This window comes from Giraffa tippelskirchi, chromosome 11 (genome assembly GCF_054371585.1).
Source record: "Giraffa tippelskirchi isolate mGirTip1 chromosome 11, T2T-mGirTip1v1.2.pri, whole genome shotgun sequence".
NCBI classification, from domain to species: Eukaryota; Metazoa; Chordata; class Mammalia; order Artiodactyla; family Giraffidae; genus Giraffa; species Giraffa tippelskirchi.
The window spans coordinates 32238251-32255578 of NC_137285.1; the positions used below are offsets into that span (position 1 = coordinate 32238251).

The window sequence follows — 17328 nt, forward strand, 5'->3', positions numbered from 1 at the left end:
TAAAATTCCTTTACATTCTTCCCTTCTAATCAGAGAAGAATTGTTGGATTAATTCTTGACTACTTTCTCTCTCTTGCTTCTATTCTCCCGTGAATACTTGTTTCATCATTTCTGTAGTACTGTAAGTCCCTTTCCACTGTTTTTATCATGATCCCATTGAGATCCTTAGTCCATCTTTTTTTATGTGACCATCATTTCCAGCTTTATTTTCCTAAATTGGTGATGTCTTCATAAGAATCCAATGTCTTATTGTTTTAATGTATAATTATTTTCCATTAGTTATGCAAATAATTAACAAAATAGAAACAAATATGTATAACACTTTGGCTATTTGGTTTATATTTGCATCAATTTCAGTCCTAGTGCCAATTCTGGGCCCATCTGTAAATTAAAATTATGTGAAACATATGTATATGACCTTTTTTAGCATGTTAATTTCTATTGAAAGATGAATGCTTCTGCTCTTGATAGAACTTATGTCAATAAAAATATGTTTGTAGGGATGGAGTTTCAGATACTTTTACAATGAAAATATTGACTCTGGTGGCTATACATGGGGACAATTAATAACCAAATTTTATGATGCTCTCTGATGTTTTTTCTCTTCTGACTTCTGCTTTGAACTTTCTAGACCTAAAGTTACCATCCCAAATGTACAGAAATAACACCTCTAAAAGCAAATATCTTTATATCATGTATAAAAAATACTTCTAGCCAGTGGAGAAAACTAACCACCTCAACATATTTCAAAAAGAGTTACAAACAAATTTGATTGGCTACTTTATTGATATTTGGATTGAAGGGGGAAAACAGGATGATAATAAGTTAAAAATACTAAACATCTGAGGGCTACATTTATCCATGTGTGTTATTCTACTATGAAGTTTGCTTTGACATTAAATCATGAAACAGGCCATAATCTGCAAAAGAAATCCCACAGCTGTGGTATATGATGGCTGTGGCAACAAAACAATAAATAATTGACACTGACAAGGAAAACTGTCTTTTTGCAACACATCTGACAGCTAATGTGTGAATAACTCCCCTGGTATTGTCTGCCTGTCACTGTGGTTCAAACATTCTATTTCAGGGATACAGAAGTTGACAGAAGTGGTGTCTTTCAAAAAAGTTTATATAGTAATATCAAATAGCAGGGAAGACTAAGAAAAAATGATTGATACCAATGAGCAAATATTCAAAAGACAATGTACCTTATGGTTCCAATTAAAAGCCAAGAAATGCTAGTTTATGTGAAAAAAGTATCTTTTCTGTCTGGACATGATAAAATTTTTAAGAGGTGCTCTAAACTAGAATAAAGCTATTTGTTTACTTTGTAGACACTCTCTTAATAGATTTTTTCTTGATGACATTTTTGCAACACTTTGGGTTACACAGCTCTTTGGCTCCTGGATTATATTTTTCTGTGATCATTTATATTTGCTTTACAATTGCATACAATTTGGTTTGGTGATAGGATATAGGAAAGATTCATAAAGTGGTAGATAAACCCCTGAGAAACTGAACCAACCCATAGAATTTTGTGAATTCACTTGCCACCTAAACAACAATATTATTATAGAAAATGTCAGAGAGTGTTTGCTGACTGTATAAATTATTTTCAGAGAAACACCACACAAAGATAATCTCACAATTAACATGACAGCAAACAATGTTGCAGCAAGAAATTTACTTGATGTTTGAATCTATTTTGCATTTGACCCAGGAAAATGACTTTTGTTAGTCAAAATAAATCTCTCAAAGGCATGTATTAGCAAGATATATTAATCTAAGTGAGTAAAAATACATTTTGGGCTATTTATCCATTACTATATTAAAAAATGTTTCAATAAATGTAGGAAGCTATTCTTATCTGAAAGTAGAGCTTAAGAAATGTACATGAAATTTACTTTTGGGGGCAAAGATACAACAATCCTCTAAAGGCGCAAGTAAGAAATAATAATGATTTACAAAACTGTCAATCTTTAGGAGCATGCTACCTGAATGAGAGTGCATCAGCCAGTTAGATAACTAATAGTTTCAAAACTAAACTCCCACCCCACCAAGATAGGCCAGGTAGGTGATGTATATTTTGAGTCATAACTCCAAACTTGTTCTTCCAAATGATAAGTCCTCAAAACACTGTGGGGTAACTGGCTTCAACAGAAACCTGAAGGTTGTGTTTTGTTTAAATGTGTTCAATAAATGGAATAAAAACACCTGAAAGTATAGAATTATTCAACTTTAATAGAAGATGGTCTTATGCACATATGCTTTTCTTAAAGAATGTACACAATGTTGTAAAGTAATTATCCACCAGTTAAAATAAATTAATTAAAAAAGAAGAATGTACAAACCATTATGAATATTTCTGTGAACAAGTATTTCATCCTTCTAAATCATTATTTCCTTTTTCTTCCGTAACCAGCCACTTGACAATTTTATTTTATCAAATCTCTTTAGAAAGTAGGCATAGAAGAAAAATATCTCAACATAATAAAAGCCATATATGACAACCCACAGCAAACATTATCCTCAATGGCAAAAAGTTCAGAGCATTTCCTCTAAGATCAGAAATAAGACAAGGATGCCCAATCTTACCACTACTATTCAACATAGTTTTGGAAGTCCTACCCATAGCAGTCAGAGAAGAAAAGAAATAAAAGGAATCCAGATTGGAAAAGAAGAATTAAAATTCCTCCTGTTTGCAGATGACATGATCCTCTACATAGAAAACCCTAAAGATGCCACCAGAAAATTACTAGAGCTAATAAATGAATATAGTAAAGTTACAGGATATAAAATTAATACACGGAAATTCCTTGCATTCTTATACACTAACAATGAAACATCAGAAAGAGAAATTAAAGACAATCTCATTCACCATTGCAGTGAAAAAAAATAAAACAGTTAGGAAAAAGTTAGCTAAAGAAGCAAAAGACCTGTTTACAGAAAACTATAAAACACTGATAAAAGAAATCAAAGATGGCACAAGTAGTTAAAGAAATACATTGTGCTCTTAGATTGGAAGGAATAATATACTGAAAATGAGTAAACTCTCCAAAGCAATCTTAGATTCAACACAGCCCCTATCAAACTACCAAACTATCTGTATTTTTCACAGAACTAGAAAAAATAATTTCACAATTAATATGGAAACACAAAAGACCCTGAAAAGTCAAAGCAATCTTGACAAAGAAAATGGAACTGAAGGAATCAACCTTCCTGCCTTCAGAATATACTACAAAGCTACAGTCATTTAGACACCATGGTATTGGCACAAAGACAGGAATATAGGTCAATGGAATAAAATAAAAAATTCAGAAATAAATCTCTACGGCTATGGACAATTATCTTTGACAAAGCAGGCAAAAATGTACAAAGGATAAAAGATAGTCTCTTGAGCAAGTGGTTCTGAGAAAACTGATCAACTACATGTAAAAGAATGAAACTAGAATATTTTCTAGCACCATGGATAAAAATAATCTCAAAATGAATCAAAGGCCTAAATGTAAAACCAGAAACTGTAAAACTCATACAGGAAAACATAGGCAGAACAATCTCTGACATAAGTCACAACAAGATCCTCTATGACCCACTACCAAAATCAATGGAAATAAAAACAAAAATAAACAAATGGGACCTAATTAAGCTTCAAATCTTTCCACAATGAGGAAACTATAAGCAAGGTGAAAAGGCAGCCCTCAAAATTGGAGAAAATAATAGAAAATGAAACAACTGACAAATAATTAATCTCCAGATTATATAAGCAGCTCAATAACAGAAAAACGAACCACCTAATCAAAAAGTGGGCAAAAGACCTAAATACGTTTCTCCAAAGAAGACATACAGATGGTGAATAAACACATGAAAAGATGCTCAACATCACTCATTATTAGAGAAATGTAAATCAAAACCACAATGAGGTATCATCTCACATCAGTCAGAATGACCATCATGAAAAATCCTACAAACAATACATGTGGAGACGGTGTGGAGAAATGGGAAACGTCTTTCACTGCTGGTGGAAATGCAAACTAGTACAACCACTATGGAGAACAGTGTGGAGATTTCTTAAAAAACTGGGACTAGAACTGCCATATGACCCAGAAATCCTACTGCTGGACATACACTGCAAGGAAACCAAAATTAAAAGAAACACATGTACCTCAATGTTCACTGAAGTGCTATTTACAATAGCTAGGACATGGAAGTAACCTAGATGTCCATCAGCAGATGAATGGATAAGTAAATTGTGGTACATACACACAATGGAACATGATTCAGCTATAAAAAGGAACATATTTGAGTCAGTTCTAATGAGGCAGATGAACCTGGAGCCCAATATTCAGAGTGAAGTAAGTCAGGAAAAGAAAGACAAATCAGTTCAGTTCAGTCACTCAGCCGTGTCCGATGTTTTGTGACCCCATGAACTGCAGCACACCAGGCTTTCCTTTCTATCACCAACTCCTGGAGCTTGCTCAAACTCATGTCCATTGAATTGGTGATGCCATCCAACCATGTCATCCTATGTTGTCCCCATCTCCTCCTGCCTTCAATCTTTCCCAACCTCCGGTTTTTTCCAATGAGGCAATTCTTTGCATCAGATGGCAAAAGTACTGGAGCTTCAGCTTCAGCATCAGTCCTTCCAAAGAATATTCAGGACTGGTTTCCTTTAGGACTGATTAGTTTGATCTCCTTTCAGGGCAAGGAACTCTCAAGAGTCTTCTCCAACACCACAGTTCAAAAAAAATCGATTCTTCAGTGCACAGGTTTCTCTATACTCCAACTCTCACATCCAAACATGACTATTGGAAAAACTAGAGCTTTGACTAGGTGGACCTTTGTTGGCAAAGGAATGTCTCTGCTTCCTAATATGCTGTCTAGTTTGGTCATAGCTTTTCTTCCAAGGAGCAAGCATCTTTTAATTCCGTGGCTACAGTCACCATCTGCAGTGATTTTGGAGACCCACAAAAATAAAGTTTCTCACTGTTTCCATTGTTTCTCCACCTATTTGCCATGGAGTAATGGGAGCAGATGCCATGATTTAGTTTTTTGAATGTTGAGTTTTAAGCCAGGTTTTCATTCTCCCCTTTCACTTTCATCGAGAGGCTCTTTAGGTTCTCTTCACTTTCTGTCTTCGGAGAAGGTAATGGCAACCCACTCCAGTACTCTTGCCTGGAAACCCCCATGGACGGAGGAGACTGGTAGGCTGCAGTCCATGGGGTCGCGAAGAGTTGGACATGACTGAGTGACTTCACTTTCACTTTTCACTTTCATGCATTGGAGAAGGAAATGGCAACCCACTCCAGTGTTCTTGCCTGGAGAATTCCAGGGACGGCAGAGCCTGGTGGGCTACCGTCTATGGGGTCGCACAGAGTCAGATACGACTGAAGCAACTTCGCAGCAGCAGCACTTTCTGTCATAATGTTGGTGTCATCTGCATATTTGAGGCTATTGATATTTTTCCAGCAATCTTGATTCCAGCTTTTACTTAATCCAGCTCGGCATTTCACGTGATATACTCTGCATATAAGTTAAATAAGCAGGATGACAATATAAAACCTTGACATACTCCTTTCCCAATTTGGAGCCAGTCTGTTCTATGTCCGGTGTTACCTGTTGCTTCTTGACCTGCATATAGATTTATCAGGAGGCAAGTAAGGTGGTAAATTCTCTTGAAGCATTTCCAATAGTTTGTTGTGATCTAAACAGTCAGAGACTTTGGCATAATCAATAAGGCAGAAGTTGATATTTTTCTGGACTCTCTTTCTTTTTTGATGATCCAATGAATGTTGGCAATTTGATCTCTGGTTCCTCTGCCTTTTCTAAAACCATCTTGAGCATCTGGAAGTTTTCGGTTCATGTACTGTTGAAGCCTGGCTTGGAGAATTTTGAGCATTACTTCACTAGCATGTGAGATGGGTGCAATTTTGCAGTAGTTTGATCATTCTTTTGCATTGCCCTTCTTTGGGACTGAAATGAAAACTGACCTTTTCCAGTCCTGTGGCCACTGCTGAGTTTTCCAGATATACTGGCATATTAAGTGAAACACTTTCCAGCGTCATCTTTTAGGATTTGAAATAGCTCAAATGGAATTTCCCACCTCCTCTAGCTTTGTTCTCAGTGATGCTTCCTAAAGCCCATTTGACTTCACTTTCCAGGATGTCTGGCTCTAGGTGAATGATCACACATTGTGATTACCTAGGTCATGAAGATTTTTTTAATATAGTTCTTCTGTGTATTCTTGCCACCATTTCTTAATATCTTCTGCTTTTGCTAGGTCGATGCCATTTCTGTCCTTTATTGTGCCCAACTTTGCATGAAATATTCACTTGGTATTTCTGATTTTCTTGAAGAGATCTTTATTTCTTCCCATTCTTTTCTTTTCCTCTATTTCTTTGCATTGATCATTGAGGAAGGCTTTCTTATCTCTCCTTGCTATTCTTTGGAACTCTGCATTCAAATGGGTATATCTTTCCTTTTCTCCTTTGCCTTTTGCTTCTCTTCTTTCTCAGCTATTTTTAAGGCCTCCTCAGACAACCATTTTGCCTTTTTGCATTTGTTTTTCTTAGGAATGGTCTTGATCCCCGCCTCCTGTACAATGTCACAAACCTCTGTCCATTGTTCTTCTGGTACTCTATCAGATCTAAACCCTTGAATCCACTTGTCATTTCCACTTTATAATTGTAAGGGATTTGATTTAGGTCATACCTGAATGGTCTAGTGGTTTTCTTTACTTCAATTTAAGGCTGAATTTGACCTTAAATTCAGGGGTTTAGGATGTGTTCAGGATGGGCGGACACATGTATACTTGTGGCTGATTCATGTTGATATGGCAAGAACCATCATAATATTGTGAAGTAATTATTCTCTGATTAAAATAAATTAATTTTTGAAAGAAATGTACAAATTTTTATGAAATTTTTATGAATTTTTTTTTTCCTGGACATGCATTTCATCCTTGATAAATGATAAATTTCTTTTCTCTTCTTTAATCAGCCACTTGCTAATTTTATTTCTTGAACCTCTCTTTTATTTCCCTATTTTAACCTTTGCTAATATTTTTTAATTAAAAATTTTTATTGGAGTATAGTTGATTTACAGTGACAATCTCCAGGTCTCTCCATGTTGCTGCAAATTGCATTATTTCATTATTTTTCAGCCTGAGTAATGTTCCATTGTATTTTGAACCCTTTTAGTAGAAAATTTTGTGAAAAACTTTGATAGATATCAAATAGCATTAAATAGGCCCACATATTTAATTGACATGCTAAATCTCTATAGTATATACTATTTTAAGTGTTATTCAGACTTTGAGAATATTGTCTCGGTTCTAAAAAAAGTTATAAATTAGATGTGGTCCAAGTATACTTTTCAGATGCTAGTTCTTACAATAGTAACCTTGTGCAAACTGTGAAAAAGATTCAGATAAAAACAAACACAAAATCATACTTTTATTTTATTTCTTTAATTGTTAATTTCACATGATATACTAATACTAAACCTTGAGATGCAATTTTTTGGTATTCTTATTTCTAAGACAGCTGTCACTATTTGTACTTTTATATATCTGTGGAATTAAACCTTCTTGTCCATCTGTTAGTCAATGGATAGGAAAAAAAATCTGTATAATTCCAAGTACCTGGAAAATAAAGGAAGATTTTTTTGGTGTGATAAGACATCAACATGCTTTCTATCAGGGTAGGCTTTTCACCATGATTGACAATGCTGAATAAAAGCAAGAATAAATGGCTTCTGTGAGAAGAAAAAAAAAAAGGGCCCTGTTCTCAAGTCCTTTGGGTTCATTCCTCTCTCTGCCCCTCCCCTCTCTCTAAAATATCTCTCTGACTCAATGTCATTATCAAATGAATTTCTAGGTCTATTCTAGTTGAACCAAATGGAGTGATATGCAGGAGCCAGCTTTTATTTACTCAAAAGAGCCAATTGCAAAATTTCAGGAATTTTGAGAGCCCCTGACACCCTGTTAGTAGTTTGAAGATGGATCATACCAGGAATATTTATAGCACAGAAATCAGCAAATGCCTCACACCACGGCTCTCCTCCCCTCCCTAGTGGGTCACTCAACATTTATAAGGACATCATTGGCTATCTGTTACTGTGAAAAATGACTTCTTTAAGCTTTGACTTCAAGACTTAACAGACCATTTTCCTGGCTATGATTTTCCCTCTCAGATGGCCATTTTCTGCGGTTGCATATCTGAATTCTTTCTCCTCTACATTCTTTAAACATGTGCATTCCTCCGAATTTTGTCTAGGTCGTTTCTATTCTCACTCTCTCTCCATGAGTAAACTTTGCACCTGCAACATCTATAACTAGCTCCCAACATTTTCTTAAGTTCTAAAATTCTTTAATTGCTTTCTAGAAACTCCCCTTATAGGTCCTATGGGGACAGCAGTCTCACCATGAAGAAAAGTGAACTAATCCCCTACTGTCCCTTTGCCCTCCTATGCGCCTGGGCACAGTGCCCCCTTGTTCACAGGTCCTCTCCTTGTTGGCTGTCCATTGTGGAAATATCACCTACAAACTCATTAACTGGCTAGACTTGGCCTCTCCACTTCTTTTTCTATACTCCTTCTTCTGAAAATCGAGGTGTAGTGAGTTACATAAACCCCATGTGATTAAACCACAGGGGCACCAATATATGCTGGGTGCCTCTGGAAAAGAAAGAAGACACATAGGGAGGTGTTTGTCATCAGAGGAATTACGTAATTTGCTTCAAGAATGAACTACACACTGGGACAGTTTGAAGCCTGTGTCCCTGGAAAGATATATAAATGCTGAGTACAATGTTCTCATTTACACTGTTGGACTTAAGAGCCTGAGGTCTGCCATGGTCTTCAGTGAAATCTCTTTGTCATGCAAAGAATCAGGCATGAGCATCATTGGTGACCATTATTCTGCCAATTACAGGTGCCAAATCTAGAAGCTGGTGGAAAGAAAATGAAGTCCCTTTTACACTCCAGCAATCTTGCCTGCTATTGTCAAGCATCTGTTGGGGAATTCCTAAAAAGCCCATAGTCAGTCTCACCATCTTGTCACTCCTGTCTGGGATGGTTTCACAAGTTTGTTCTCCCCCATCATCCTGCATTCTTCGAGTAAGTTTCTTCCTCTTGAACTGACTACATTGTGGCTGCTTTAGACACCATCTTCTTAGATTCCTTGCTTTGGGACATAGGCTCATCATATTGTGCCTCTCCAGCAGTTAGCCAAGCCCCCCGAGGCTTGTCAGCTAGCACCTGGCCCTTCAGACTCATAAGGAAGGGCTGACCAACTGTGATCTTCATAAACTTCCACCCATTCTTGTGTCCTTTCTCCTCTGTAACACTTTATACACCTTTCTTCTTTCTTTTTCTTTCTTTCTTCTTTCCTCCCTCTGTCCTTCCTTCCTTCCTTCAATTTGAAAATGATACAAAGCTAAGTAGAATCTAACAAAATAAACAAAATATTTATCCCAAGCAGTGTGATAATAGAGTTATATGCTCCAGAATGAAGTTTAGGAACAGTCTTATAGAACTAGACAAAGAACATACAAGTCATCTAGTGCAAATTCTCTCAATTTACACACATGTGGCTTTTGTGCCTGTATTCTTCTGAAAATATTGGCCTCTGGAATGCCACATAAAATAGTGAATTTAAGTATTCATTTTAGCACTTTGTAAATTATCTCCCTCTCTTTCTGAAACACCATCATCTACTTTTTGTCTTTTCAAAAATATTGTTAGAATCAGACGATTTTCACATCACTTTCACTGTGAACACCCATAACACTGTCATCTTTCCCTTGGGATTTTGTGGATCTTTACTCTACCTCTTGATATGTATCACTGCTTTCTGCCTTAATCCACAGCTCCCAGTCCACACTCTTACCCCAGGAGGTTAGAGAGCTGCTTTTCAAGTCAACATCAAATTGCTGTCATACCACTCATGCCTAAAATCTTCCAAAACTTCCTATCTACCTCAGGGAAAAGGCTATAGTTCTTGCAGTGATGAGACATGTGAAATTTGCTAGACATTCTCAATGTCTCAATTCAGCAGCTGTACATACCCCCTTCATTGAAAGCCAGGTCTGTAGCTTCTTTGCTGTTCTTTAAACACTCCAGATATCCTCTTGTCATACCACTGCTGCTCCCTTTGCCTGAAAATTTTGTCCTTTTGTCCATTTTCCCATTTTGTCCATTTGACTTGCTTCTTAATCTCCATCAGGTTTCTGCTCTAATGTCACACTGATAGAAGCTCTCTCTGAGTGTTCTATTTTAAATAAATCTTCCTCCTTGATTACACATTTCCTGTCCTCACTCTTTTTTGAAGAGGATCTAGGTCCTTGGTCATTTTCTGTCCTCCAATTTGTTTATTTAGATTATAAACTTTCTTCACAATAAATTTAATAAACTTCATGAGAGTAAAAATTATCTTCCATTCAGTGTCACCAGAGGACAGAAAAGTGGCCTGTGCATGAGAGGTGCTCTATAAATATATTTTTAGTGAATAAATGAATGAGAAGATTTCTATCTGTTTGGTTTCTTCTCAGGATCAGTTCAGTCCAGTCCCTCAGTCATGTCCAACTCTGCGACCCCATGGACCGCAGCACGCCAGGCCTCCCTGTCCATCACCAACTCCCAGAGTTTACCCAAACTCACGTCCATTGAGTCGGTGTTGCCATCCAACCATCTCATCCTCTGTCATCCCCTTCTCCCCCTGCCTTCAATCTTTCCCAGCATCAGGATCACCATCATCCTTTCCCACCAGGGAATCCTTCTCTATGTCTTTTCCCTGGCCATTTCTTCCTCGGATTCCAAGCTGTAGGCTTTTCCTTTATTCATTGCTTCTCCTCTGTTTTTTTTTTTTTTTTTCTTTCAATCTATTCCCAGATGCAAGGGCATCCTAACTGCTCTCTCTCTCTTACCTTAGCCTGAGGACCCTGCATATCTTTTGCACCACTGATATGGAACTCCTTCCAAAGCAACAATATTTTCAAATCATTCTGTTTAAATCACTTGCATTGATTCCTATTCCCCATGTGAAATAATGTACACAACTTATTCTCCCGTTTAAACTGTCCTTTACATGCTAAACTGTCCTTTGGATGCTTCCAAATTTTCCAAGCTCATGTAATTCCCCAGTTAAATCGATAGTATCCTCTACCAACATGGAATTCCAAATTCATGCTTTGATATAAATGACCTCAACATTTCTACATAATTTGAAAATAAACATTTTTGACAATAACAAAACTGGATGTTTTTGTAAGAAAAAGAATCTTTACAATTTAGTGGAGAAGGCAATGGCAACCCACTCCAGTATTCTTGCCTGGAAAATCCCAATGATGGGGGAGTCTGGTAGGCTGCAGTCCATGGGGTCGTTAAGAGTCGGACACGACTGAACGACTTCACTTTCACGTTTCACTTTCATACATTGGAGGAAGGAATGGCAACCCACTCCAGTGTTCTTGTCTGGAGAATCCCAGGGAGGGGGGCGCCTTGTGGGCTGCCGTCTATTGGGTCGCACAGAGTCGGACACGACTGAAGCGACTTAGCAGAAGCAGCAGCATCAAGTCTTTTACATGCTTTTAAAAATGTCATGAATCTGTATCTTCAATTTTGTGGCCCTGTTATTATACTATACTGAAAGCTACTGTGTGTGTGTGTGCGTGTATGTGTTTGTGTTATTTCACTGTGGATAAATTCTCATTAAGAACCATTTCTTGTGATACATTCTCAATACTCATCACAGTATGTTGCATATAAAATTAACCCTATGAATAAGCAGGTGCTATGTAAAAATCTATCACACTATGTCCTATTTTGATGTATTTAGAGGTGATGAAATTCATGAGCTATCGATTAATTACAACAACATAGTCTTGTTATATATTGTGGCACAAGCTAGTGTTTTCATATAATTACAGTATACTTCCTCTTGAGTACAATTTATTTGTTCTGAGTATGTTCATAGATCTCATTTATTTGATGAATTTTATAATTATTCCATAAGACAGAGACTAAGTGCTTTAAAAATATATACAGTAATTTTTAAATTACATATTAACGTTACAAAGTAATACAGGTACATACAAAATCTCAAAAGCAACTATATTTCTATCATCTAAGGTATTAAATATTAATATCTGTATTGTATATTTTCCAGTTTCATTTCTAGGCGTACTTTTACTTTTGCACCAAAGCAATCATAAAGTAAAATATATTATAACCTGCTCTAAAAGTCACTGTCTCAAATATTATCTCATATGGTTAAATGTTCTTTTGTACAAGATTTTTTAATGTCTACATAAAATACAATAGCATGATTAAATGCTTTAAGAATACTCAGGATCTGAACAAAATAGTTGTATTATTTTATGGGTATCTTTTAAATTATTTATTGCTTTTGAAAGAATACAATTGCGTTTTCTATTTTACTTCTGGACTTCCCTGGTGGCTCAGATGGTAAAGCGCCTGCCTATAATCATGTTAGTTAATAATATTTGTATAGTTTAAATAAATCTTGATTTTCCATAGTTTCCTCATTATTCAGTGGTGTGCCTGTGGATATTATATATATTTTTTAGTTCACATAAGAATTAGGAGTATACACACACACACACACACACACACACACACACACACACATGGGCTTCCTTGGTGGCTCAGACAGTAAAGAATCTGCTTGCAATGAAGGAGAGATGGGTTTGATCCATGGGTTGGGAAGATACCCTGGAGAGGAAGGGAATGGCTATCCACTCCAATATTCTTGCCTGGAGAATTCCATGGACAGAAGAGCCTGGTGGGCTATAGTCCATGGGGTTACAAAGAGTTAGACATGACTGAGCAACTAATACTTTCACTTACATATACATACATATATGCATACATATGTGTAGTGTTTAACCCATATGAGATTGCAATGATTCTGAAAATATAAACAAGACATACTCATAATATGAAAGAGCAGTACAGGACCACTGATAGTGAAGTATCCAGTGTGTGAGTAACAGGAAATTCTCTAAGCATTTGAGGTGGGAAGTAGACACCACAGTCTGTTACAACAGTAAAGACAAATTTGGGGAAGAACATACTGTAGTAGGGAATAACAAATCTGATCTCATATTATAGTTGTTTCATTTATTTTAACCTTTGTGCTCTGTCGTCTGTGCTTAGTTATGAAAGAAACCTCTAGATAATGTATGTGGAGTGGGGGTGGGGAGGCGCTCCAATTAGCTCAGGTCCTTTATGTCTCAGTACAGAAAGAATTCAGTTAGAGGCAGAGTGATAGACAAGTGATTTATTAAAATAGGATACTTGTGAGGCTTACAAGTCAGTGAGCAAGATGCTACTGGCCCAAGAATTTACTGGGTTACAGTTTTATAATCAAAGGAAAACTGGGGAAGGGGAGAAGACCACATTCTTCCTCACTCTTAAGTAGACATCAGGCTTCCATCATCAGCTCCTCCTCCGGGTTGGGCAGGGGAGTTTTCCTGTTCCTACATCATCAAGTAGGTACTTCCATAGCACTAAGAAAAATTTATTTCAGTTCTCAGTGCAGTGTGAGTCTTTCACTATATAATGTCACCTTTCCATAAATTATTGCTTCTTATGTGTGCAGAGAGCATGTCCTAGAGGTAATTAACTTACTGAGCTCACTGCAGAAGGAGGGCCTCATTTCACCATTGTTGTATTGTTTTGAAGCTGTGCTTCTCTTCCATGCTGTGTATTAAGCAAGCCTGCTTGGTTTTGTGGTTAAGAAAACCTGTTTCTTGAGTGATTATTAACTTACAGTTGTCTCCCAAAGCTTCCCTGAAGTTTTCTCTCTGTTAATAATATTCTAATGGGATTTCTGAGCTAACTATTTGCTTACCCTACTCTATCCTTATCAGTTATGCTGGTTCTGCATCTTTTGTAAAAGAATATTGCATATAGCAGCCTGAAGTATACAGCAGTCCATTGTCAAGGCTCTGACCTTTAGAGGTATAACACTTTCCATTTATACAGAAATTTTAAAAAAGCAGAATAGAGAAAAACATTTGTTTATCTGGAGGTTTACAGGAACACTGTGACCTGATCTATAGGGACAACTGCAAGAACAAGGGATTCCAGGACCAAGAAATTTGTGACAACTAACCTCCTCCCTCTTTCACCTGGGCTTTAAAAGTGCTTTGCCGAAACCCTTCAAGGAGCTTGAGGCTTTAGGGCTCAAGCCACCAGTATCCTCGCTTGCCCTGAAATTAACCTTTCTCTGCTCCAAACTCTGATATTTAGATTTGTTTGTCTTCACTCTACCTCCAGAACTTCAACTTGCTTTCAGTAACAACAGGACTTTGGAAGAGTCTTGAGGAGTAGTTAACACATGAATAGATGAAATGGAGAGAGTAGGTCCCTTCCAGTTGCCTAGCAGTTTTACATGTGAAGTATGTTGGTACGTTTTGTTGTTGTTTAGTCACTAAATCGTGTCCTGTTCTTTGCAACCCCATAGACTGCAGCATGCCAGGCTTCCCTGTCCTTCACTATCTCCTGGAATTTGCTCAAACTTATGTCTACTGAGTTGGTGATTCTATCCACCCATCTCATCCTCTGTTGCCTTCTTCTCCTTCTGCCTTCAATCTTTCCCAGCATCAGAGTCTTTTCCAGTGAGTCAGCTCTTCATATCAGGTGGCCAAAGTATTGGAGCTTCAGCTTCAGAATCACTCCTTCCAATGAATATTCAGGGTTGATTTCCTTTAGGACTGACTGGTTTTATTTCCTTGTAATCCAAGAAGCTCTCAAGAGTCTTCTGAGCACCACAATTTGAAAGCATCAATTCTTTGGCCTTCAAACTTCCTAATGGTTCAACTGTCATGTGTGTACATGTCTACTGGGGGAAATTGATAATGCATAAAGACACAGGGAAGAAAAGTGTGAGATAAGAATGATAAAACTTGTATTTAATAGAAGTGTGGCTTTTTCAATTAATTTGAAAAGGTCCTTTGAGAACAAGAAGCTGTATGTTATTTAGCTCTGGCTCTAGTGACTTTTGTTGGGAAAGTGATGTCTCACTGTTAATGTGTTATCTAGGTTTGTCATAGCTTTCCTTCCAAGGGGCAAGTGTCTTTTAATTTCATGACTTTAATCATTGTCCACAGTGATTTGGAGCTCAAGAAAATAAAAATTTTCACTTGTTTCTGATTTTTCCCCTTCTATTTGCCATGAAGTGATGGGACCAGATGCCATGATCTTACTTCTTTGAATGTTGAGTCTTATGACAGCTTTTTCCATTCTCCTCTTCACCCTCATCAAGAGGCTCTTTAGATACTCTTCACTTTCTGCCATTTGAGTGGTATTACTGCATACCTCATGTTGTTATTATGTTTGAAGTAAAAGTGAAAGTGTTAGTTGCTCAGTCATGTCCAATTCTTTGCAGCCATGGACTGTAGCCTTCCCAGCTCTTCTGTCCATGGAATTTTCCAGGCAAGAATACTGGAGCAAGTAGCTATTCCATTCTCTGGAGGATCTTCCTGATCCAGGGATTGAACTTGAGTCTTCTGCATCGAAGAAAAATTCTTTAGCATCTGAGTTACCAGGAAAGGCCATTGATATGTTTAAGGATGTGAAAAGTTATCATCACCAAGCGTATGTTGTGTATAATATTTTAAATTTCTGTTTTAAATAACATACAGCTTCTTGTCCTCAAAGGCCCTTTTGAAATTAATTGAAAAATCCACACCTCTGTTAAATACAAGTTTTTTCATTCTTATCTCACACTTTTCTTCCCTGTGTCTTTATGTGTTATCATTTTTCCCTGTTTCAGACACCCTGTTCTGCACATTCCTTACTCCACTAAGTCTCAACCCTAACCTTCAAACCTGTTCTCTCTTGCCTCCACTATGACCTCCTTCTGAAAGCATTCAGCATTCCCAGTTTTTCTTCATTGTTGACCTTTTTCTCCTACATATGTTTCCTTCAAGCAGGCATAAGTGTTTTTAGCCTCAATAAATCCAATATGTGAATTCAAAGCACAGAATTTATTTTTCCCACTCACCACTAGCCATTCACTGAGTAACAGCTTAAAATCTGGATTCTTAAGCAAAAGATACTATGTTTTTAAACAAACATTTTCAATATCCTGTATTAAAGGAAAATTGTAATGGGGAAAATGAATGACTTCATATTGGATCTGCTTCATTTACTTTAACCTTTGTGTTTTATTGTTTTTGCTACTTTAACATTTGCTATTGTTTTTCCTGTTGTTTTATAATTTCATGATTTTTCCAGTAGTCATGTATGGATGTAATAGTTTGACTATAAAGAAAGATGAGTGATAAAGAATTGATGCTTTTGAGCTGTGGTGTTGCAGAAGACTCTTGAGAGTCCCTTGGATGGCAAGGAGATCAAACCAGGAATTCCTAAAGGAAATCAGTCCTGAATATTTATTGGAAAGACTGATGTTGAAGTTGAAACTCCAATATATTGGCCACCTGATGTGAAGAACTGACTCATTTGGAAAGACCCTGATGCTGGGAAAGATTGAAGGCAGGAGGAGAAGGGGACGACAGAGGATGAGTTGTTGGATGGCATCATCCACTTGATGGACATGAGTTTGAGCAAGCTCCAGGAGTTAGTGATGGACAGGGAAGCTTGCCGTGCTGCAGTCAATGGGTTTGCAAGGGGTCGGACATGACTGAGAGACTGAACTGACTGAAAGGTGTGTTGCCTACAGTTTAAATTTACATAATGACCCATCTCCAGAATCCTGACTGCCATGCTTGAGTGTTAAGCTAAAGTACCTTTGCTTAGTTCATGGGAAGCATTCTGATGAGGCCCACCTATGAATGGTTGTAGGGAGGAAGAAATCAACACATCTTCTCCAGAGTCAGACTGGAATCAGGAAATATTTGCAGCAATGTATGGCCTATTTTCCTTTATCTCCTCAAGTCCCCCTCTTTGCTCTATAAAATAAACTAGCATTCAAACCCAGGCAAGATGGTTCTTTGGACATTAGTCTACCATTTTCTCAGTCTGTTGGCTTTCCAAATAAAGTTGATATTCCTTGTCCCAATGATTTGTCTCTCCATTTATTGGTGTGTTATGCAGTAAGCTGTTTAAGCTTGAATTCAGTAACAAAATTCCATCCCAGGAAACTGCCTACAGAAGGGAAACATTTAGGTGTGGTGTATATGTTTTTGCCATTTGATAGGAACCAATATCAATACACCATTTGGGAGGGGCAGGGCAAGGCAAAATATCTATTTTATGCTGGTAAAGTTAGCTTCTTAGCTCTTTTCTAGCAAGCACGGTGGTATACCTTCGGTTGGATATAATGCTATCTTCAAATTCCAG

At 37.2% G+C, this 17328-nt stretch overlaps 1 long non-coding RNA gene across 1 annotated transcript in view; it reads left to right on the forward strand.

Moving 5' to 3' along the window:
* Nucleotides 1–17050, forward strand: part of LOC145526902 (uncharacterized) — a 153594-nt gene extending 136544 nt beyond the window's left edge. The window contains exon 9 of the long non-coding RNA XR_014069286.1: nt 16267–17050. This is a non-coding gene — a long non-coding RNA (uncharacterized LOC145526902). The remainder of the gene's footprint in view (nt 1–16266) is intronic.
* Nucleotides 17051–17328: the final 278 nt, after the last annotated feature.